This window comes from Falco biarmicus, chromosome 4 (assembly GCF_023638135.1).
Source record: "Falco biarmicus isolate bFalBia1 chromosome 4, bFalBia1.pri, whole genome shotgun sequence".
NCBI lineage: Eukaryota > Metazoa > Chordata > Aves > Falconiformes > Falconidae > Falco > Falco biarmicus.
In genome coordinates, this window is record NC_079291.1 from 14,681,357 (window position 1) to 14,704,428 (window position 23,072).

General features: G+C 41.6%; 1 protein-coding gene across 6 annotated transcripts in view; it reads left to right on the top strand.

Annotated features, from left to right (window-relative positions):
- The window catches only part of MYRIP (myosin VIIA and Rab interacting protein), a 237,312-nt gene that overhangs the window by 151,724 nt on the left and 62,516 nt on the right, over positions 1 to 23,072 (top strand). Inside the window, exon 1 of one of the 6 annotated variants that reach the window (XM_056338717.1) lies at positions 14,957 to 15,646. The exons of the other annotated variants lie outside the window; for them this stretch is intronic. The gene's annotated coding sequence lies outside the window, so the exon portion shown is untranslated. Of the gene's footprint in view, positions 1 to 14,956; positions 15,647 to 23,072 lie in introns of those variants that run through there. 6 annotated transcript variants of the gene reach the window in all.

Below are 23,072 nucleotides of genomic sequence, written 5' to 3' on the forward strand. Positions count from 1 at the left end.
TCTGATGCCTTACTCTGAAAGGCTCTGGGATGTGGTTTGTGGAATCGCAATCTTTTTTCTTGAGTTGGAGAAGAACCAATACACCAGTGTTGGTAAGAGAAAGGGTCTACTACACGTGTTTGTATTCTGTGATTTTGTGTAGTATTGTGTCAATGTGGTGTGATTTCAGTGCTTTTACTTGGTGATAGCTCAGGAGAAACTTGGGGCTTTCGGTGGTTGGTAGTTGGGGTTTTTTCGGTAACACTTTGGTAGAGGAAGTGATTGCAAAAATTGCTTTAGTAACAGCTTCCAATTTTGCTGGATGCTTGCAGGGGTCACTGAACTCTACAGTGTAATTCAGAGAAGGAAAACTCGGTAGCTGACAACATTTGTTCTGTGAAACAATTTATGAGCACATTTGCTTTCTGGAAGCATAGGTTAATACCCTTTAAATATGCCTAAGAATAAATCTTTCTAAAGAGACACAGAAGTGATTAAATGTGAGGAATGAAGGAAACATGAAGCGAAGCAAATGAGCTTAAAGCTAGTCCTGCACTTTTGTATCTGGAACCTTGCTTCAAATGCACTGAAGTTGCATGAAGTTTGGAAGAGCTTTTGAACAGATCCTTGTGGTGTTTCACAGTGCTGTTAGGTGTGCAGTAATTCATAAGAAACCCTGACCTGCTATGTAGGGCTTGTGAGTTCAGGAGACCCATTGGTAACTCCTAAATAGATCCAGTGTGGGAAACCTGTAACATGTTGATTGACTTTAAGACATGCACGGGAACTGGTGAGGTATTTCTGCTGTTCTTCTGCCTGGTTTCCAAGATTTAGCATTCTTCAGAAATTGCACAGCTAATGATCCTACTTGATCCACAGAGTTATGGTAGCTTAGTAAATCAACCAGACTGGAAGCATTATGGTAGCAGTAGAACAGATCTCAGGCAAATTCTGTAGCAAACAAGCAGTTTTAGGGAGAAAGCTGAGGCTGAGATTTTCGTGCTACTAATCATACTAGCTACAAAAGCAAATCGCAGTAAGAAGATTTTTAAAGAGAAGTGGGATTGAATACAGATTCCATTTCAGATATTTGTGTGGCCTTTGTATCACAATATTTCATAACCTTTTATGTAGTTAATGTAAGAAGAAAGAAGCGGTGATGATGATGTGTTAATTAGCCCCAGTTAAAAGAGAAGGTAAAGTCTAGAAACTCCATCTGCTGAGTCAGTCTGGTAAGTCTGTGGGTGTTTTTTGAGAGGGAGAAGTGTTGCTGTTTTTAAGATCATGTCAGGGATGGCCGCTAAGATTTGCAGTTTATAAGCAAACGTGATTCTGTCATTAGGCCAGAGAAAGAGTTATTTTTTACTTTCTTACAATAATGCTTCTAATGAGCTTGGCATACTTGTTGCTTTTTCAGTATCAGTCAAGCTGCTGCTATAGCTTTTGCCCTACTTTGGCTGTCATAATTTCTTAATGAAAAGTAACATCTCTTTGGGGGAAGAGTGGCTTAGGGAATCAATATGTCCTCTGTTTAGACTCATGAAATAATAAATTAATCACAAACATTTTATGAAAAAGAATTTAAATCAAAATATATGAAGCCAGATGAGAAGAATGTTTTAGTAAATAGTGTATTGGATCTTAGGTTTCCTTTCTGCTACCTGGAGTACAATGAAGAGATTGAGAATGCTTAAGTTACAGGAGGTGCTTAGCTAGACAAAATGCAGTTATTTAAGTAGGCTTTTAACAATGGCCAGGAGATCCCTAATGGCTAGAAGTGTTCATGAACTTTATCAAAAAAGTTACCTTTGGGGGGAAGGTTAAGGCATTCCTTTAGTATTGTCTTGTACTATAAAATACTAAATCTACCAGTATTTTACCAGTGTAACATGGAGTTCATTGGAATTCTTACAGTCAAAGCATAGTTTTTCCTGGGATTGTCCCACAGAGGAGTTTGTGCAAAGCTGGGAGAATGTGTGCACTTAAAACCCTCACTTCCTTTCTGGCATCTGGTGGAGAATTGAGGTCAGTGACAGTAGCACCATCCATTCCTGAAGAGGTTTCTATCTAGAGGTCAAGTAGGTACCACAGGTTTTAGGTATGCCAGTGATGCATGCTGATGGATGCTTCTTCATAGGACTTGTTCTGTTCCATGTTGGAAGATGACAGCATTGCCTCTCTGTCACGTGGGTCATCTTTTAATCTGAACTGTTCATCATTTGTTCCTCATCTCTTGTCACTCAGTGTGCATGTCACTTGACTATAAATGATTTTGAATTTGAAGGAACCTGGTTTTGTCAGACATGAGAAAGGCAAGGCAAGTGGTCAGACAGCTGACATACTGAAATCCTGAGGGTTTGTGGTGACTTCGCTCTTTTAACATGACCAGTGAATGACTGTTTCACTTGTGTGCCCCATGCACAAGAGATTTTTAAGTACCACTGAAGCACTCCTCTCTGTGCTTAACACACTTTTATCCCATCTGTAAAATGGAGGTAAGATTTGGACACTTGCACAGCAAGCTGCTGGATCAGCAAATCAAAAAGCGCTGCAAAAGCCTTGGGCATTGTCAGTGTTAGTGTTCTCCTGGCATAGAGACTGAGTGATGTTCTGGGATGTCAAACAGCCCCTAAATCCTGGTGACAGAGCCTAGGACTTCATCCCATTTAGCTGCTGGACTGTGAGGAGAATAATAGCAGTTCAGGCTTCTGTAGTTACCTTGGGGTCTGTGCAAAGTACTGGCCTGGGTTTCAGTTGATGCTGATGGCAGCCCACGTGTGGCCAGTGGAGAAAAATGCTCCATAGTGTTGGATGATGCATGTGTGGCTTTGAGGAGCTATGCTTCCAGACAGCCTTAGTCATGCAGAAAACGTCTCTGCTTCTCCAGGGGAATAAGCACTGGCACTAGAAGGATGAGCCCCATTTGATAAGCCTTTAGCAATCAGTTTGTTTCCGTTTCTCTGGGGGGGAAAAGTGCAAAAAAAAAATAATCAACTTAGTCTGTTTCTCTTTCTTTCCCAGCTGTCTCATGTCACTTTTTATCTCTGGTTCAGCTTACCTCTGGAAGCATCCTCTAAATTGTATTGCAGGCAGCAAGATAAGTATCATACATTGTCAATAGTCCTCAGTTCATTTGCTTCTTGCGTCACTGGGGAACACAAGTCATACGAATGGCCTCATGCAACAGTGTCTGTACTTGCATAATCCCTGTTACTCACCTTGTTATTCTGAGTCATTTGATAAAGATTCTGTTTGACTCATTTTTAGTGGATTTGCTTGTCTACCCCTTCCTTCCCCTGCCACGCCAGCAGTAATACAGAGCTGGTGAATGATTTGGCCAGGTTCCCATGGAGGTGACATAATGTTTGCAAGCCAGAGGGTCACACATGGGTACAAGCTTCTCTGCTGCTTTCCTCTGTTAGCACCTGCTGGGACACTTTCTTTGGCAAATGCTGGATTACCCTGTAATAGATGGAGGAAGGAGTAATAGATGGAAGGAACGTGGGTTTCCTTCTCCCTGTGTAATAACGACCTGCGATTCTGCTGTAGTTAATGATGTGTTGTCCCGTTTGGCACAGGTGTGTGGATGTGAGCAGTATCTCCATCCCCCTTTCAGCTTCATGATCGCACACTTACAAATCTATTACATCAGCAACATTAGAACAAATGTACTTGTGCATGTCAATGTACAAGTTAAGAAACTGAGATTAAAGTGGCCCTGTCAGGGTGGGTTTCCCACCTTTGCTGATGTTTCTAATCTCATGGAAAACCCTTTTCCCCCTGGTTCTGGTCAGTGGAGTTACAGAAGAGTTGGGGTCCATTTCCCCAAAATTTGGCCCTTTTTGTGCGTCATGGCTTGAGGACACTGGTGAATTTAAACCCAAATATTTTTTTACCTATTAAGATCTCTGTCCTTTAAGTATTTCTGTAGGATTTAAGTGTGGGTCCTAAACAACCAGGCCATTTGGGACTGGTTCTGTTGATGCTACTGAAGGACTTTGTATGTCCTGGAGGCTCAAGAAAGCATGCAGTTGATTTATCTGATGCTTTGCCTAGAAATTAGGCACTGTACCCGTGCTGTACTACACCGTACTCAGTGCAGCAGCATTTGTAACTTAGAATTCCTCCTCTCATTACTTTATAGGAACTCTGGCTCTTGGAGAATTCAGTTTCTGCCTGCTGTCCTGTATTGCAAAATTTACCTCTATGCTCTGTGCATGTATATGTTCATATTTTTTGTTTCTGCAGGAAGTCCTGCACAAACAACAGTATCAATGTTTAAGTACTATAGCTGAAAGCCTGCTGGCCATGCTGAGCCACCAGATTTTATATCTGAAATAACACTCGCTTAAGTTATGCCTGCTCAATGGACAGCATGAGCAAAGTAAAAAGGAAGAACCTGTTGTTTGTGTTGTCTCTGTGTGGTGCTCCAGGTCTGGGGAGTGTTTGGTAAGGGGCAGCAAATATCCACTGGGGCACTTCTGTTTTTTTCCTGGTGGAATTTGCAAACCTGCTGGTGTTTTGCCTTGGTTTGGGATGGCTGGTCCATCAGCAGCACTGAGGGTGCCTGAGCATCAGTGATCCTGAGCTTCCAGGGGCTTTGCATCAACCATGCCTAGTGGGTGTGTTTTCCTGAAGTCAGAGATGTCACGGCTTCTGCAGGCCCTGGGCTGATTTGTTTCATGCAGTGAGGAGTCCAGGTACTCAGGTGGCAGCTCGTTCCATATTGGGATGGCAGGTAACTACAGTCCTCAGAGGAACTCAGGTCTAGTGGTTGTAAAAAAGAAAGGGGGAGCAAAAGAGAAGAATGGGCAAACCTGAGGCTAAAAGGGAGGAGAATTGGTGCACCTGAGACTAAGAAAGAATATAAGCATCATCACTTTGGTACAAAGGCAACTTCATTTGAAATAGAGAAGTCATCATCAAACACCAGTGTTCATGTCACCTATCTTCCAAGGTTAAAAATAGCATTACTGTTAGTGGAGACTTTGTAAATGGATGTTTCTCATTGTAAAAATAAAGTGATGTGCTAAATGATAAAGAATTCATTAGATCTTGTACTGAAAGCTAAGGATAACCATCAACCTTTTTTCTGAGTTACTGAAACTACTATAACAAGTAATAATAGCCATGTACCTCCATTGCCTTTCTGAGTAGTTGCTGCCACCCAACATAGATTTCAACATGTTTTCTGGAGAAAGCCCCTCTCTGGGACTTGCATTACTGGCAGCCTTTGGAATTTGTGATTTGGTGGTCATTTTCCCCTTCCTACGCAACAGCTTTCTGTGCATTATTACTCATCAAAGACTCCAATAAAAGTCTAAGCAAATTTTACACCTACGGCAGCATCTTCTTGCAGCGAATATTGTGCAGTTCCAGGAATCCAGTTCTGATCATAATAACACCAAGACAAATTTGAAAGTGGCAGCGCTAACAAAGATGTTAATATAGAATGAAGAGGACAAACCTATATGTAACTTTCATATATGTAAAGAGCTTTGCAAAGACACTGATTCTACTGAAATACCTTAATCCACATAAATGTGCAAATTGCATAATGTCTCAGATATGTTACAGTTGGCCAATTCAGTGCTATACCAAGTGCAGTCAATCCCCTTTTCTCTCAAAAGAATGAGGAAGAAGTTTCAGTGGCTTTTTACCCTTTCAGCTTTCCTGACCACTTGGAACACTGCTGAACTACACTTAAATAAAATTTATTTTGTTCTTTGCTACATGGACTAGATGATTTTTTTTTTCCTGCATTTCTCAAGATCGCTACCAACATACTGACAGTGGGGGGCATTCTGTTCCAGCAGGCGCTTTAGGCAGTCTGATGTGGGCAGTAGGTGGCTGGTTTTCTTGGCCACCCTCAGTTAACTCTCATGCCAGCATACCAAGTGTCAACAGCAAGCTGCTGACGAGTGTCCGAGACCTTAAGTCTTAGTTGGAAATATGTAAGTGGGTCCTTAAGTGGAGAAGACTTTGTGTAATCAGGTAATCTTTGCATTTTTTAATTTTCTTTGAAATTTGATAGGTAAGGAGAGTATCAGTAAATGCAAAGCAAGAGCCAGGCAGACACAGAAGGATCAGCTGTTGAAGCCAAGGTGGGAGGCGGCATTTAATTATACTAGGGTTTGGTAGGCTTGGGGTGTTGGTGGGCTAAAGTGTTGATGTGAATTTGGCATAGTGGGTGTAATGCACAGAAATAAGACTTCCAATGGGCATTTTGTTTTGAGGGAGGATTTGGGGGGTTTTGGCACCCCTTTCTGAGCTGGACTGCAAAATAACTAGAACAAGGATGGTGAGAGGATGGAGGAAGTGGAGCACAGGTGAATCCAAACCACTTTTCTCACTCCTCTGACACTTCATCTCCAGAAGCTGTATTATAGTTTTACCATAACACCTGCCCATCAGTGACAGCATGTTAGTCTTGCTGTCAGGACTGGAACTAGGTCCACGTGGAAGCATTAACATGAGTCAGGCCTTTAAGGAAATCCCAGAATGTGCAGAAAATAATGCAGATCTCTCAAAGTGGATTTCTTTACCCATCAAGTGAAAACTTTTAGATTTGTTTCTTGTTTTCACAGTGAACCCATTTTTTTTGTTGTCTCCAAAGTAAAGCTAAGGTTTTCTACATAGCACCAGAGCTTTTAGAACAGGCACATAGAGGCATGCAAAATTTCCAAGACCTAGGTGATTATTAGTGGCACTTGCTGTGCTTTCTCCCTAGGGGAAGGGATTCTTGCTATATACCTGTCTATTGCAATAGCTCTGATACATTGCAGTAGCTTGTGGTGACACTGACAAATAGTAAAAACGTACAGCTTGGTTTGCCATAAATCTTTTAGAGCAGGAATGCACAACAAGGAAAAGCAAGCCAGTTTGGGTTGCATCTATCACTCTTCCCTATGTTTATACCTCCAATACTGCCTTGTGCTCCCTATCTTCTACCCACCACCAGACCACAGCTCTTGCAGTGTTTGTAACCTGTTTGGCTGGCAGGCTTAGTGAGAGCTGTTGCACATATTGGACTCGACTCTAGACTTGATGGCCAAAATGAGGAGTCTGCCTGTTTAGAGAGACCGTCTGATCGCTGCCTAGTTGCTGTACGCCAGTCAGCCACTGCCAAACACCTGCTGGGCATGCCAAAAATCTGTGAGCTGGCCCAAGGGGTGCAGCTGCCGTGGCCAGTGGATGTGCTAGCCTGTGCCTAGCAGAAGTGCCACCACATGCCAGTGAGCTGTTGCCCTAACAGAATTATGAGGAAAGAGTGAAGGTAAAATTTAGGAGAAAAGAGAGAAATTCTGCACACTGATTTTATAGTCTTTTTAATTGCTCGAGATTTGCGAGTGTTCTGTATCTAATCCTACTGTGTTCATGTAAATTTGAATGTTTTGATATAAATATCGTGCCCCTCGGGAACTCTTTCTTCTTGGAAGAGATACAAATGACTTAGCAGCCAGATATTCATGGCTAACTGTCCTGAGTTAGTGTTTCAAAATCAAATGTTATCTCTCACTAGGAATGTACAATATTTTCAAAATACTAATTTGAAATGTTACTATAAAGAGCGTAATTAAACTTCTTATTACTTTTCCATTCTCTGTGGTTTTTAACATGCTCATCAGTGCCGTGTAAGCACTCTTATGGCTCTTTGTGACATTATAATGGCAATTTTCACCAAAGCCATTGCAAGTTTTCAGCTCATTCTCCTTTTCTGTTAAAGGCAGCTATTTAAGGTATACTTGATTTTGTTGAGAAAGAAATTCTGTAAAATTGCTTCAGCATGGGTGTGCGTCTTATAGCCACTTGTGCCACTGAAGTGCTCTGTACTCAGCCACCAACAAAAGCTGTGATAGCAGTGGTCTTTCCCAAAAATAAAACCCATGAGTTTTGACAAAAGAGGAAAGGCAGTGGTGGAAGAAGGGAGAGTTATTCCATTTGTATTTTTGCATGTGTCAGGGTAGTGTGGCATTAGAAAGTGAAGAGAGCAAAGAAGAAGGGTTTGAAGGACATTGGGGAAAGTGTAGATGTCAGTATTGACCATGGTAAAGTGGATCAGAAACTCTTTTGGAAGCAATGTTCATACCAAAGTGTCTTAGGTGCACTGATTCATACTTTTGTGATTGTCACCCCACACCCCCATCATCTGTAAAGGGAACAGAGGTTGGAAAATGTCTTTCAAAAAACATCAGAAAGAAGACTTCCTTTTGCATTATCTCATATGAGGCACGTGCTACCTGTGATCCATACAGAAGAGAGGCTGCTTTTCCTTGATACCATGGCTCGTAGCCATAGCCCATGATGGGAAGTGGTACCCAGAGCTTGCATCTGAAGACTCAAAGAGAGGCAGGAGCATCCATGGAACTGTGAGAGAGCAGGGAGCTGGCTGCCGCTCCTGCAGTGAAATTCCTGAGCCCAAGTGGGCAGGGCTTGGGGAAAGCATCAGGGGAGAGTCATAGCCGCAAACTGAAGGTTCGTTTCGTTGAAGTAAAAGCCAGCTGAGGACCTTACATGACTTTGGCTTCTTCCCTTTCAGCCAAAACAGGCCATCTGCAGGCAGTGCGAGTCCATGCATCTAGCTGAAGAGAGGTGATGGAACTATCAGTTTTCCAGCTGTGAGAAAAAATAATTTCTCCAAGTAGGAGAAATTTGTCAAAAAAGCCCAAAAGATCTGTTTGCAAAGGAAGGGCTTATGGCTAGTGTGTAGCAAACCCCAGGAAAGATTACACCTACTGCTGGGACTTTTTGCCTGAAGATACCTGAAGGAGGCCTGGGTACAATGGAAAAAAATATACAGATGCACTTGTGTTTTCTTTGCTTGATCATCACAGTCTTTTCTCTTTTGCCTTTTAATTTTTTACTTTAAAAGATTGTTTTGGCAAAATCCATGGGATCCTGGAGCTATTTGGTGTAAATACTTTGGTGGTTCATGTCAGAAGACATAGTGACATGAATCTGGTGGTTCATGTGAGAAAATATCATGGCTGTGTGAGTATCTTTCATGCTTATGTAGTGTGTTAACATTAACAGTTTGTTTCATTTGTTGCTAGAAAAAAGCTGGAAAGTCCTACAGTATAAGGATTTTTTAGAGGAGCAAACCAAATACCATGAAACTTGCTAAACTTGGATTTGATATGTGTTTTAAGCCACAATGAATAGCTGGCTTATGCATGGTAGCGCTCTCCTAGTGCTTTTTGCAACTGAATAATTTTGAGAGGCCCAGGTTTTTGTTTTTAAGTTGAAACATGAAGTGTAAGAGATAGTAAATAAAAAAGAAGGGGGGGGGGGGGGGAAGGTGTTCCTTGACACCTGGTTTCACGTACTAGGTTGCCCATTGGAGCCCACCCAGGAAGTCACGAGTGACATTTACACAGAAAAGAGACCAGGTATTTACCCAGCCAGAGTCGAATGTCATATGGAGCTACTCACACCTATGGCTGGTTTGAAGAAACAGCTGGATGCAACCTATGTTCAGCTACATTAAAAAAACATAGTAATAATAATGAAAGAGTGTGTATCCCACTGTAGTAATTGGCATGGTGCACTCTTTATTTTTTTATTCCTCTTTTCTTCTTACTCTCTTCCCAAATTACTAATTAGAGTCAACAAATTGGCTGCAGAATACAAGACATCATACAGTCTGCCAAAAGGAGTGGCTGGCATCCTTACAAATTGGGCTATGATGTGCTTGAAGACTTAATGTTGAAAAAAGCTTTCAATATTCTCTTCATCCTCTCTGTCCTCCTACTGAAGTGACTCAATTCCAAAGGCAGCAACATATTGCTGCCTTGCTGTCAGAGGTTTGGTGAACAGAAATGATGGTCCCCATGAAGAAACATGGTCCTCTACCAATTAAGCTTCATCATTGTGCAAAGTAACCAGTAAGTGCAGACCCTGAGTGATGGGTAATTTGGACATAACCCAACTGAGTGGTCATGACTGTAGTAGTTTGACTTGGCAAGCAGAGGAGTCTTGAATGCGAGACTTCTATAGCTCCAAAGCAGCATATGTAGACCTACTGCAATCCTATGGTACTGCACAACAAATGCACATGTGTTGTGATGTGTGGCTGTGTGCTCCCTCCCTGTGCCTTGTGGCATACATACGGGCATCTGAAGGAGTTTGACTGGAGTGCAGGTGGATATTCCAGTCCCTTTCTGTGCTGTACGGCTCGATATAATAGTGCTTGCGCCATCACCTGCTTTTTCTTGGTGGTCTTGCTATTCTCATAGCCCTGTGTATTGATGAATGGCATACAGTGGCTGATTTGTCCTGAACTTGTGTGTTAATGTGAAAGTTAAATCAGAGCCCTGATGTCAATTTTCTAAGTGAGTTTTTACTGGCACAGTGGCAGATGTATCTGGCTGACAAGGATATACAGCAATTTTGCATGTTTTGTTCTCTAACAAGATTGAAGACTGTTATGAAAGCTTTTACCCAAAATAACATGCTACAGATGGATTCGGAGGTGACAGTGGATCTGAGGGGTGACATCAGGGGAGGAAGCAATTCCCTTTTCTTCTGCAGTCTCCTACTGTATGGACCTGTCAATTAGCCTAGGTTTCAGTCACTTTCAGTAAGCCCAAACTTGGAGTGATGATCTTGTTTATAAAACACGGGCAATATAACTAAAAGCATTCAGCTAGGCTAACCTGACTCCTGCTACTGTGATGTCTCAGTAAATATGGAGCATTTTTTATCAAACTGGCCAAAAATATTTCTAAAAGATGTTGCCCTGTTGATAATTGCACTCTTGAGCAATGATGGTCTTTCTCAATGAGGCAGCATGAGAAACTGAAGAAGCCTGTAGGTATGGGCATGTAGGTTCCTGTGTCATCCCAGATCCTCTGAGAATAAAGGCAGTGTTTGGGCCATAGAGAGTGGAGGCTTGCACAAAGGGATTTGTATGGCAGAAGCTGGCTGAGATACATGGTGTGTGTTTGTGGCTCGTTGGTTGTGAAATGTGAATGTCTTATTTCTGTGATGCATTTCTGAGCAAAGCACCTTAGCTGTTGTAATAGCTGTGTCACCCCACATCCTCTGAGAATAAAGCCAGTGTTTAGGCCATAGGGAGTGCAGGCTTGCACAAAGGGATTTGTATGACAGAAGCTGGCTGAGATACATGGTGTGTGTTTGTGGCTCGTTGGTTGTGAAATGTGAATGTCTTATTTCTGTGGCGCATTTCTGAGCAAAGCACCTTAGCTGTTGTAGTGGAAGCGGTGCTCAATAGGCTTAATGCAGATGATCACTTTTCAAGATTTGCATCTGTCGTCATGTATTCAGCCATTTATGATTCTTCCTGTATATCTTACCAAAACAATCTGCAAAATCCTTGGCTTGCAGGCTGTTTCCAAGTTCAGATATGCTGCTTGTTTGGTGGATTTCGAAGAGGATTGCATGCATTGTCACACCGCCTTATTCAACCCTTTGATCTTGCTCACAGTACTTCATGCATAAAGATTTTGAGAGTGTTGGCTTCCTTTTCTTTTCAACACAAGTATTTAATGTAAAATATTTAATTTGAAAAAATTGCAGCTATAAAAACAGCTTTAAGACAAATGTTTAATGCCTCGGAAGGGGAGAGGGGTCAACTTGAGTTGAAAACAAAGGCTTTAGAGTCAAATAACGGAATTCCTTTCTCAACATGCTAGATTTCCAAAGCACATGGAAGCAAGTATTTTGGTGCCTCAGTTTTTCCCTCATAAAATGGATTTAAAGGCTATTTGGCCATTTCTTTTATTTACTTGCTGAGATTTTAGTCAGCTTCCTTTCAAAGACCTTAAATGCTTTAAGATAATGGCATTATTGTCAATGACCTAGAAAGTTTTAAATAACTGTGATATATGTCGTATACTTACTGACTGTAAAGAGTATTAAAAGTCTGTATAATAATGAAGCATGAAATAGGATATATGTAAAATAGTTTTATTAGCTGCTTCACTTACTATAGAGTTATGGCACTTTGCCCCTTGAAGAGTTAATCTCTCAAAAAATTAGGGGTTGGATCATAGGTTGTATCACAGGATTTGGAAGTTGACTCTGATCTGAAAATTACTTCTGTTACTATTTATTAAAGAAATTCTTACTTTTAACTCTGTTTCTGGACTTTTTCTGGAAAATCTCTTTTTGCTACCTGTGATTTTATTTTAGGTACTCTCAGTAAGTAATCCCATTGTTGCAGTTGTGGAGTCTTTAATATTATCATCTCAGGTTGTCTTATTTAACTAATATTGTAGATGGATTACATGTATAAAACCCAGATACTTTAAAGCAGCAGTACTAACCTGTCATTATTCAGGGTATGATTCATCCTAGGAGTCATGTCCATGAACGTAGATCCTTTTATTGTTTTCCTTGCTATGCTGAAAGTAAGTAGATACTCTTAATGATTTATATTGGTACAACCTCTTGCTTTTGGGGACTGGGAGTGAAGAATTATTTTATTATTTTTTTTCCATGTTGGAACTCAAGTCGGGGAGGGGGTGTCTGATTTTTTTTTTTCCGGTTTCTCTCCTTCCCTGCTGTTTCTACCCCTGGGGTCTCTACTCCTTTTCAAAAACGAACTTCTGAAGAAAATGAGAGCATTTTTAAATGAAATTTCATCATTTTACCATTATATATAATAGGCTTTTTCATATCCCTGGATCTGCTGGACAAGGACTGGTGATTCGTGTAGTTTGACCACCTGAAAGGAGGTCAGTACATTAATGGAGCAGCACAAACAGTGAAGATGTTCTTGATGCACTGCCTTCTTCCTGCCTGTCCCAGTACTCCCCAAATTTGTCTTCAACAATGCAAGAGAATCATTTACCCCATCTCCATGTTTGCCAAAGGAAAATTAAGAATAGAGAGAAAAGAATAGCAAGAAAAAGGGGCAGGAGCAGCATGAGAGTTAGTTACACCCCTCTGACAAAAGTACTGTGTATGTGCAGAGAGAAAGAACATTTTAATTTGTTCTTTAAGGCATCCACATCAGATGCACAGAAGGGCAGGCAGATACACATGCCCCCCTCTGTCTCCAATCCACTGGGACTCAGCAGCCGTTTGGCAGCCTGCACCACGAGCCATATTAGCAGCCAGCAGTTCACGGTACAACCAGCCTGCTCAGCTGGAAATCCTAGCAGCTAGGATTGCTTCCCCAAAATGCCATCCAGTTTCTCTTTATGGGAGGAGTTATGCTTGAGAGGAGACCTTAATTCCCTGCCCTTGGATGAGAGGTGAGAGTAAGCAATGTCTCAGAAATGACAAATAGCTTCTGTTGGCCCTGTCTCACTGTGGTCTCGACACATGGGAGGGATGCCTGAGTACCTGAGTAAAGATGCCTCCTGTTTTTGCAATGGGACCTTCTCTGCCACTGTCAAGTGAAATTACAAGAGTGTTTGTATGCAGTGGATCTGCATTAAATCCCTTTATTGACCGAGGGCCTAAGCAGCACAGTTGGAAAAACTTTAGATAGAACTTGATTTCCTTATTCTTAGACAATTGCCTCTGTGGGTTTGCTTAACTAAACATAAAAAGCTGTGGTAGTGATACCTCATGTAATTAAAGCAGGGCAGGAGGAGACATCTCAGGCAAGTAACATCCATCATTTGGCTACCGTATTTTCCTCCCAGTTTAACAGGAATTCAAAAATCCTTGGCATGCATTTCTTTTCTGAGAGAAGTAGGAGCTCTTCTCAAATGAGCATTGTGGATCTATCTGAGAAGAGCTGTGATGTTTGCACTCTGCTCACTGCCAGCAGTTGCCAGCCAGCACTAAGGGACTCGAAGACCCATTGCACACTATCATCTCCATGTGCATGACCAGGTAGCTTTGCAGTTCTTCCTGTTGTCACCCCTCACATTCATAGACTGTTTCCTCTAGTTCCTTCCATATTTTCTTTGATTGCTCTTGTTCAAACTTAATGGTATCACGCAAACACGCATCTTATCACAACTGGGTAGCCCTGTGAGGATACCCCCTGCCTTGTACAGATGAGAATAAGCTTGCCCTGGACAAGGCAGGAGGATTGCATGGCTTTGAAGCTTTCTTCTTGTTAAAGAACTGAATCCTTCTCTGGACATCAGATCAGTTTTACCCAAAAGCTCTGAGCAGGACCGGTTTTGAGGAACAGCTGTATTTCTCTTGACAGTCTGGCTAATCTGTGCTTGCAGGACTGTTTGGCTTTATTATTGCGATACAAGTATTTACAAAAATAGAGGGTGCTTTTTTTCCATTTTTCATTATTCAAATAGCTGAAAATCCATATGAAAAGTACATTTGTATGTGTGCCCAGATGTAGAGCCCCTGTTAGTGAGGCCAGCTGGGATTAAAGTCTCATTTGTATAATTTGTAAAGGCTTTGGAATTTTTCCTACGGTTTTCAGGCATAAGCTGGAATTTAGCTTTTGTCAGACTGCTGGACAGCTTGCACAATAAAGCTTCCAACTAAAAATATTTCCTGTGCAACAGGGAAAACCCAACCATTTTAAATGCAGCAGCTAGTTGGTTTGAAAAAAACAAATTATTAAAAAAAGAAGAAAACAAAAGAAAATGTGCCCTTAATCAAAGAGAGCTCCATTCATAAGTAGCACAACATACAGAAGGCTCATTTTCTGCAAAAGCAGAAATAGAATGGTAAGGAACTTTAGGAGACAGGCGTGGTATGCTTGGGATGCTCACTTGCACACAGCAGCAACAGAGTACTGTTGCACAGCATCAGATACCCTCACACAGTCCTTATGTGCCCTTGGTCTGTGCTGGGAAGAGCTGCTGAGGTGCAGTGGTTGACTGAGCCCACCTTCTGGGTCTGGCGAGCTATCCCCATCTAGCCCATTTTCCACTCTAATTCAAGGAAATCTTGCGTAAACTGCTGGATAAACATCTGAACTGTGTCCGGGTGGTTTGCTATCTGGGGAGCACATCATCACCCTGCCTCGCTCCTCCTTCTACTGCGGCGGGTGGGTGGGTGGCAAGGAAATCCGTTCCTTACACCTCCCAGCTAGGGACTTGCATGGGACTTGGTTTTGGAGTTGTCATGCCTCCAGCTGAACAATGTGTTTCTTAAGCTGTTCTGTGGCTGGTGGAGTTGCAAAGCTACAAATACGTGTCATCTCAGAAAGGGGTGGTGGGGTCACTGTGTGCACAGCTCCCAGAAGAAAACTGCGCAGCCTACTTCAGCAGAAGTTGGGTTTGCAGAGGGAGATAATTAGTACAAAAGACAGGAACTGAAATCATGTATCTTTGCTCCCCAGCAAGGTTCTAAGGTTTTTAGCTTTTTTGAAAATTTTTTCCTCCTTTCTTTTTTAAATAATCTTGAAATGAGCCCAGTTTTCTCTCTGATTGTACGTGGTGATGAATCTTCTCATCTTTTCTGGCATTTCACAGCTGTTTGCTCACAGTTTTCTCGCAATATAAGAACAGAAACAGATCTTAAAGCAAAGGATTGTTGTCTTTTTGGTGTTCTTGAGCTCTATATTAAAAGCTCTGCGTATTTTTCTAATCAGGATTACAGAATTAATTTGCATGGTTTATCCTCTGGTATTTTTTTCTGATGGAGCGGCGTTTTTATCTCTTTTGTGAAAATTTGTATGCTTCATCGACCTTACTTTTTTTTGTTGTTCAGCTGTTTTTCAAGAATCTGTGGATTAAAAATGAAGTTTGCAGAAAGAAAAGCCTTCACTTAGGTAATTTGAATAACTAATCAAAGTGGCTTATGTTCTGTTGTTTCATTTGATACCTGCTGCAGTAACGGAAAACATGTTTCGTGGGTGAACGATGCATTTATTTGTAGCCCTTTATGTTCTGTTGTATTTTGACTGTAAATACTTTCTTTTCATTAACATGAACACAAAGGTCAATGACCAAACGTTCGTGAGAGTGTTTTGGTGTTGCTTTCTGCCTTCTGAAGTTTATTTCCATGAGGTTTCTGTATGAATTTTCTTTCACTTTGGTGGGTAGCTGCAAAGGATAAATTCGTAGTAACAGCACACAGCAGGAAATAAATGCCTCTCCAATTGAGAATTTATGAATATCTCTTTCTGTTGTTTCTTAAGAAAAGCAGCAGGATGTATTCATTTTGAGGCACTGTCAGTGTGGATTTTTGTTCTTTTTGCCTGTCTTCCTTCAGAAATCTGAAATAAAAATTGCATTGATGTATTGTAGCAAGCAAAACAAATATGACAGTAAAAGACAATGTATTCGTGTTCAGTGTAGCTATAATAACTTGCTTTGATTCATGTTTATTTGTATTTTGCTTCAGCATGTTGTGTGCATGTGAGTGTCATAAATTTACTAATGATGCAGTATCGATTAATTCTTATGATTTGCCTGAAAAACTGTCTAGTACCAGATGACCAGGATATGGAATGTCTTTCCTTTGAAAAATACTGAGATACTGAAAATGTATTTTACTGTAAATTAAGATAGAAGAAAAAAAAAATGCAAAATTTTACATGAAATTACATTTCTGGGGAAGAAGAGATCTAGATGAAGTAAAGTATTTCCTTTTTCTTAAGGGCAAACAGTTTGTTTCAGTGGTAATATTTTTATTTGTATATTTATGATTTTCATGTCACAAAGTAAATCCTATAGATCATATACAAATGTCATGAATGTGTCCTGTAATTTAAAATATCCTCATAAAAAGCACTTTGAAGTGAACATGTAGAATGTTCTATTTCAGCAATACCCGAGTGTTGCAGCTTTTACAGAGGCATTTGGACTCGTTTCCTTTTGGTTTCAAATATCCAGTGGCTGCTTATTTAATTTTTGTCTGTGTTAACAGGTAGTATTAATCAGCTGCGTAAAGATATGCATTTTAATGAAATATTTAAGAGGAAAATACATGACAGTGTGGTGGGGAAGTGATTTCCAGGCACTGAATGAAACACCTAGCAGGGCTGAGAAAAGAAGGGCACAAGTTCTTGGCCTCCATTTACACTACTGGTGATGACTACAGACTGGTTTTATGCACTTAATAATCCACGGTGGCTGCAGTAGCATCTGGGGCTTGTTACACACCGACCTAGAAATGAAAGCGGGAGTAAAATGAAGAGAGGTCGGGTTTTTGTGCAAGTGGAGTGGCAGTGGTACAGATAGGACCTAAGGCATCTTGTGAATGATAGGTTTCCTGGGTTTCTTATCTGGGAGCATTATTTGCTGATTGATAAGAAGGTGTAACAGCTGAGTGCCTGGATTTCTCCCACAAAAGTGGCATTTTAACCCATTAGTGTATCTGCCGTCTAGTGAGGAGATACACTTTAAAACTCATTTGTGAAAGTGGCATCCATGCAATTGTCAGTTTAAAAGAAAAGGTGGAGTAAAAATACCCTTCACTTTGTTCAACAGGATCTTTCTTTTTAAAGAGTTGGCAGTTTCTACACTGCGAGTCTAACCACGACTTTGACAGATGGGTGGCTCACAGCATTGCGTAGCCCAGATTCAGTATCGGTATGGCATATCTGGTGCTGTCATTGGGATCTCATCCATAGGGTCTGCACTGTGCTAAGTCGTATCCCGACAGTTACATTTGACTTTTCTTGAAAGAGTACTGGGAAAGCCTCAAATTACCAGTTCTGGGATCTGTATTTAAGCAATGCTATAGACCATTTGGGTCTTTTGCACCTGGTCCCAGCAAAAAAACAGTGGGAATGATCAGATGGCTAAAAAAGATGATCTGGGATGAAACAGGATTCTTCAGCCTTAAAAAAAAAAAAAGAAAAGAAGAGCAAACATCTTAAACTATCTAGTTTAAATAGAAACAAGATATGGCTTAAATGTTAAAAACTTTCAGCATTAGGATAAGAAAATACTGAAGTGGAAAGGGGGTGGCTGGGAGAGCTCTGCAGCATCAGCAGTCACTAAGAACAGGCTAGCTGTGTATCTGCTGGGAGTGATCTAGGTACTGCTCATCATGTGTGGTGGCAAGGGGAACACCTATGTGATCCCTTTTCTTTCATGGACTAAGGCTCTGCCAAAGTGGCTTGAAAGCAGCAGTAACTTGTACTGCAAGCTCTCTGCAAGCTCCCCTGCAATGCAGCCTTTTGAACTTTTAGGTTCAGAAGTCAGCTCTGAATAAATAAGCATCAGTCAACTGATGCTTACTTTGAAAAGAGAAGATAGAGAAAGAATATTCACTAATGGCTGTAAGACATGCAAACATCCCTATAAACATGTTGTTCTGGCAAAAGCTTATTAGCTCTTGCTGAGAGATGTCAGGAGCTGTGTTGGATACAGCTTCTCACGTTTTTTACTGCTGGTACATGCCTGAAGAGAGGTCTTGCCCCTCTTATGTCATGGCTTTAACTGCCATTAACTCTCCACGATCATGATTTCATGTCTGGTGTTTATAGTCAGCTAAATTACAGTGGAGCACTGGGTTTGAAAACCCTTTTCTTTTTAAAAATTAACTTTTATAACTGCTGCAAAACCCCTGTTTTCACTTGAGTTATCCCAAAACACAACATGCTTCCTGGGGGCAGCAGGTCAGGTTAATATGCCAAGTATGCATTCATTTGTGAGCCAGGGGTTCCTGACATACAGTCTCACGGCAGAAATACAAGGCAGTATAGCTCAGTTAAATGCTGACATGTTCTACTTTTAGATGTGTTTTCCTACTGGAGAATCAAACCGTATCTCCAGGTATACCTGGTACTGTTTCAGTGTTTTCCTCACCTGCTGCAGAACACTTATCCACTGTGGGGAACAGACCTGAAAATGATCCTCACCAAAGTCGCACTCACAGCCTTCATTCACAAACCAGAGTGATGACTCTTGTGCCCAGGTTAAGCCAGAAGATGTTTTTAGCCTGACCATTTTCATGTGAGAAGATTAACTTGGGACGATGTGCAAAAACCACTGAACCTGACCTACGTTCAGCCACCATTTGTTCAAGTCTTATTCTTTGCAGAAATCTTAAATTAAAAGCAGGTGTCTTGTTGCAGTAAGCCTCTGTGGAAGGAACCTCTTTCATTCTGGGGAAACGTAATTGGAAGACTCAAATAGCTTCATAGGAAAAGGATGTTAGTTATGCAGATGACTGCCGAAGAGGAGGGAGGAGGGTGTAGTGGTGGAGGAGTGCACACATGGTGCTGGGTGGGTGAAAATCTGTTCTTAGGTGGTAGCATGGGTAGGTATAAATGCCAAAAGGCTGTAAATCAGAGCTGAAGGTGGTATGTCAGGTCTGGCATTTCTCAGGGAGAGTTTGAGGACATAAATGCTCTGACTGGGTTTCGGGAACCATCAAAGGTACATAGTGGAGTTTACAGGTGTGTTCACCTCAGGTCTAGACCTCCTGTATCTCATGGACTTGACTTCAGCTGAACTCATCAGTTCTGGAAAATCACAATATACCATTGAGCAAACACAATCCATACCCAACAAGTTTTTGTCACAGCATGTGGCCAGCGTTTAATCTTTGCATGTAATGTCTGTCAGCAAATATACACAAACTACTATCTGCAGGCTAGATGTGATCTCCAAGGAGAGTTGCTTTACTAGTATAAGGATTACAAATTACAACTTCTTCTTTTTTTTTTTTTTCTTTTTTTTTTTTTAAATAAAGCATGGGTTAGATCTGGTGTTTTCTTGACAGGGGTACCTGTATCTTTTCCATTCTTGTTTTCAAAAAGACTGTTAAAGGCAGATGTTTTACTCCTGATTTTTACATGCTGATTACTGACCAATAATTCAATTACATGTTTAAAGATGAGCAATGTCGTGTTTTATTTTAGTGTAGATTTGATGATCAAGCTACCACTGGAAGTAAGGGTCACAAACCCATGGCACAGAGAAATGTGTGTGAATTGGAGAAAGGGGTTTTAGTGGATTCTGCGTATTATATATCTAAGACATTTTTTGTTTGTTAGCAGGCTTTGAAAAGTTGCCCAGTAGAGGGAAATGTGATTCTGAGTGGACTTTGACTTCATTTTGAAACCTACTCGGTTTCCTCAGCCATTCTATGATGCCTGTATTTTCACTAAAGCTTTTTTTCCAGTTTTGCATGCCAGTGATACATTCCTCTACTGCAGCGTCCCATGTTAGGGCATGCGTAAGGCATCCAGAGGAATAGGAGTTAGACATCAAAATGAAGAAAGGTGATGCATCTCTGTGTGGCATGTAGCTGCAGACTATCATCAGAGAGCTTGGAGGAGGCCAAAAGTATGCCTCTATTTAGGTAAGGTATAGCCAAATTTGTGGAAGATTAGTCCATCAATGAGTGTCTTTCGAGGGTGGTCAGTTGTAATGTCAAACATGGTGTCCTGAGCTGGCAGGTGCAGAGAGTGCCAAAGGCAGGGTCACTCCACACTTGCATCTTTCCTGTCATCTCTTCCTTCGCATCTGCTGATAGACGGAGACAGAGTAAGAGGCTAGGTGAACATTTTATTTGAACTAGTATGGCTCATGATCTTATTTTTATGAGCCAGCAGTCACTTACCGTGGCCTGCTGCATAATGCAGTGAGTGATTCTTGCACGTTGGCGCACGATGCAGTGGGCAATCCTTGTCATCTCCCTTTGGAAAGTCACTGAGGCTTGGTTTAAAGGGCCCAGATGGCAGACCCGTTAGTACTTCCCTTAATCATCAGGATTAGGGGAACTTGTTACAAGTTTTGATCTTTCTTCCATTCAGAAAGTATATCTAGGTTCTCTGTATAAAACCTGTTCTCTCTCCCTCCCACATCTAACTTCCTGACTGCTGATTTCAAAGGTAAAGGAGACAGAGTAAGCAAATTTGAGGGTTTGCACATACAGCTGTCTTCTGTAAACAAATCAAAAATCTTCTTTTTCTCTGTGCTAACCTTAAGTTGTTATTTCTTGTATGTTCTGTGTTGGAATTTAAAAGCCCAAACTGGGGCAGTGAATTTCTCAGTGAATGGTCGGGAGGATGTGTATTTTTAGGAAATGCCTTATATAGTACAATACTGGTGGTTGAGCTCTCTGAATAATTAACATACTGTAGACTGCAATGCAATTACCGAGCTGGGTTCATTTCTGCTGGCGCAGGAAGGTCACGATTTCACTCTGAGGGACATGGACAGTTGTTTTGTTGCACTTGCGGGAAAGACAGATGGTGTTTTCACTGGATTGGACAGTTTTCATTTTAGGGTAGGTGCTTTAGCTTGAGAGGGCCTCTCCCCTGCTGTTCCTTGGATTTTGCTGCCCACTGAGCGTAGCACACGTCGCGCACTGCTGCAGCCTTTCCCGTAATGAGCCGTGCTTTCACGTGTCACGGTGTAATATGGGTGCAGCCCTCTGCTGTAATTGGAGGAAGAAATTTTCTGGAGCAGCGCTTCTTAAGTGATGGGTGATCTGCAGAATGGCATTAAGAAAAAAATAAATAGGAATTCAACTTGAAGCTTGGGAAGGAAGTGTCACAAAGAGTTAACAGTGGCCTGCTAGGCTAAATGATTAGGAGCTGTTGTTCTTGTGGTGTGAACAACTGCCTTTCCCAGGCAGGGGATATATGCAAAACAATCAGGGAAATATAAGTCCCCTCTTAGAATGACATGGGCTTGGCCTAAGTTCCTGTTCAGGGCTTCAGGGGGCCGAACCATCTCAGGATATATATTTTTCTTTAAATCTGATTTTTAGGGAGCTGAGCATTGGCACAACATTCATGTGAGTGGTGCTCATGTGCTATAATAAGTATTCATCCTGAAGGGAATGAAGGTGAAGTTGTGTTCTTGAACCTGGTAGTATGTTTGATTTCACTGAAACTGAAAGGAACTGAAATACTTTAATTCAGCAATTTATAACAAGCAGTACATTACAAGCTCTAAAACATCAGCCCAGAGGAAAAAGCACATATTGCTGTTGGCAGAGAAAGAGTATTTCAGGATGCTGAGTTTGAAGCAATTTTACTCCAAAATAAGTAAATAAGAAGTGGCAGGCTAAATCGTCCTAGTTTCTCTGGGCGCCTGGCTGAGGCCACTCAGTGCCTGGGAAAAGGAGGAAGGGCCCTGAGCTTTGTATTTGTGTGAGGCTGGGACAGGGAGAGAGCCCTTGTCGGGGGGGCTATGACAGCCGGTGTGCCTGAGACAGCATAATCTGGATTAGCTGGCGTTTCCCAGCCACTGATGCGTAACAGGGTGCCAGTGCAGCTGGAGGGTGATGGATGTGCAGCTCCCCAGGAGGAGCAGGGCTCCAAGGATGTTGGTCCTACAGCACCGGTCACCTGCCTGCCAGGGAACATCACAGTTAAGGACAAGAATATTTAACTGCAGCATGCCTTTGCCTCCAGCCCAGCAGCGTGGCTAAGTACGTCTGCTTTGGAGAGGACCTGTCTACTAGTGTCTTAGCTCTGCCATAGCTCAGCAGGCACTCTTCTGGCTCCCAGTCTCTCCATCTCTTCACTCATTGCTGAGCCTCCAAGCAGTTCAAGGAGCCTTGAGAGTGCTTCGAAACTATGAAAACTTAGCATTGATGTTGCTTTTCCACTGAAAATTTACACTTCTAATATTTCTTCAGTTTGATGTGGTTACATTGCATTTTAGAGTCTCCCACAGAGCAGCAGTTCTGATCTGTGGATAGTCCTGTATTTCAGAGATGGATTTCTTCGGCTTTTTAAATTTTCATTACTTAATTTAAAGAAATTGTCACATCCACAAAAGTAAAAAGGTCCAGGAATTGTAAAGCAGCTCCCTTCCTGAGTGAATGTAGCCAATTGCTGAGTGCAGATTTTGGGTGACCTGAGGTTGGATGTCACACACTAGGGCATTGACACAGCAGCGGGCAAAAAATTTCGAAGCCTTCCCCCACCCCCCCCACCCCCCACCCCCGATAGAAGTTATTTTCAGCAACTCTTTTATTTGGTTTCTACTGAGTTTGATCAGTTGTTAGCTGATGATCAGTTGTCTGAGAAATTGCTGTTGAATGTCTGCACTAAAGGGCTGAGTAGTGCTGATGCCCATTCAAGAGTATTAAGCAGCTGTTTAATGAGACCTTTTTTACGATGGACATTACTTCAGTGGTCTGCTACTAGATCCTTTTTATTATTCCGTGTTTTACAAAGTAAGAACCATGGGGAACATCTCAACTAAGTCTGGAAACCCTGGAGTTTGTAATGAAAATTGCAGCCATCCATGAATCTGCTACTAGTAAATACAGTGGTA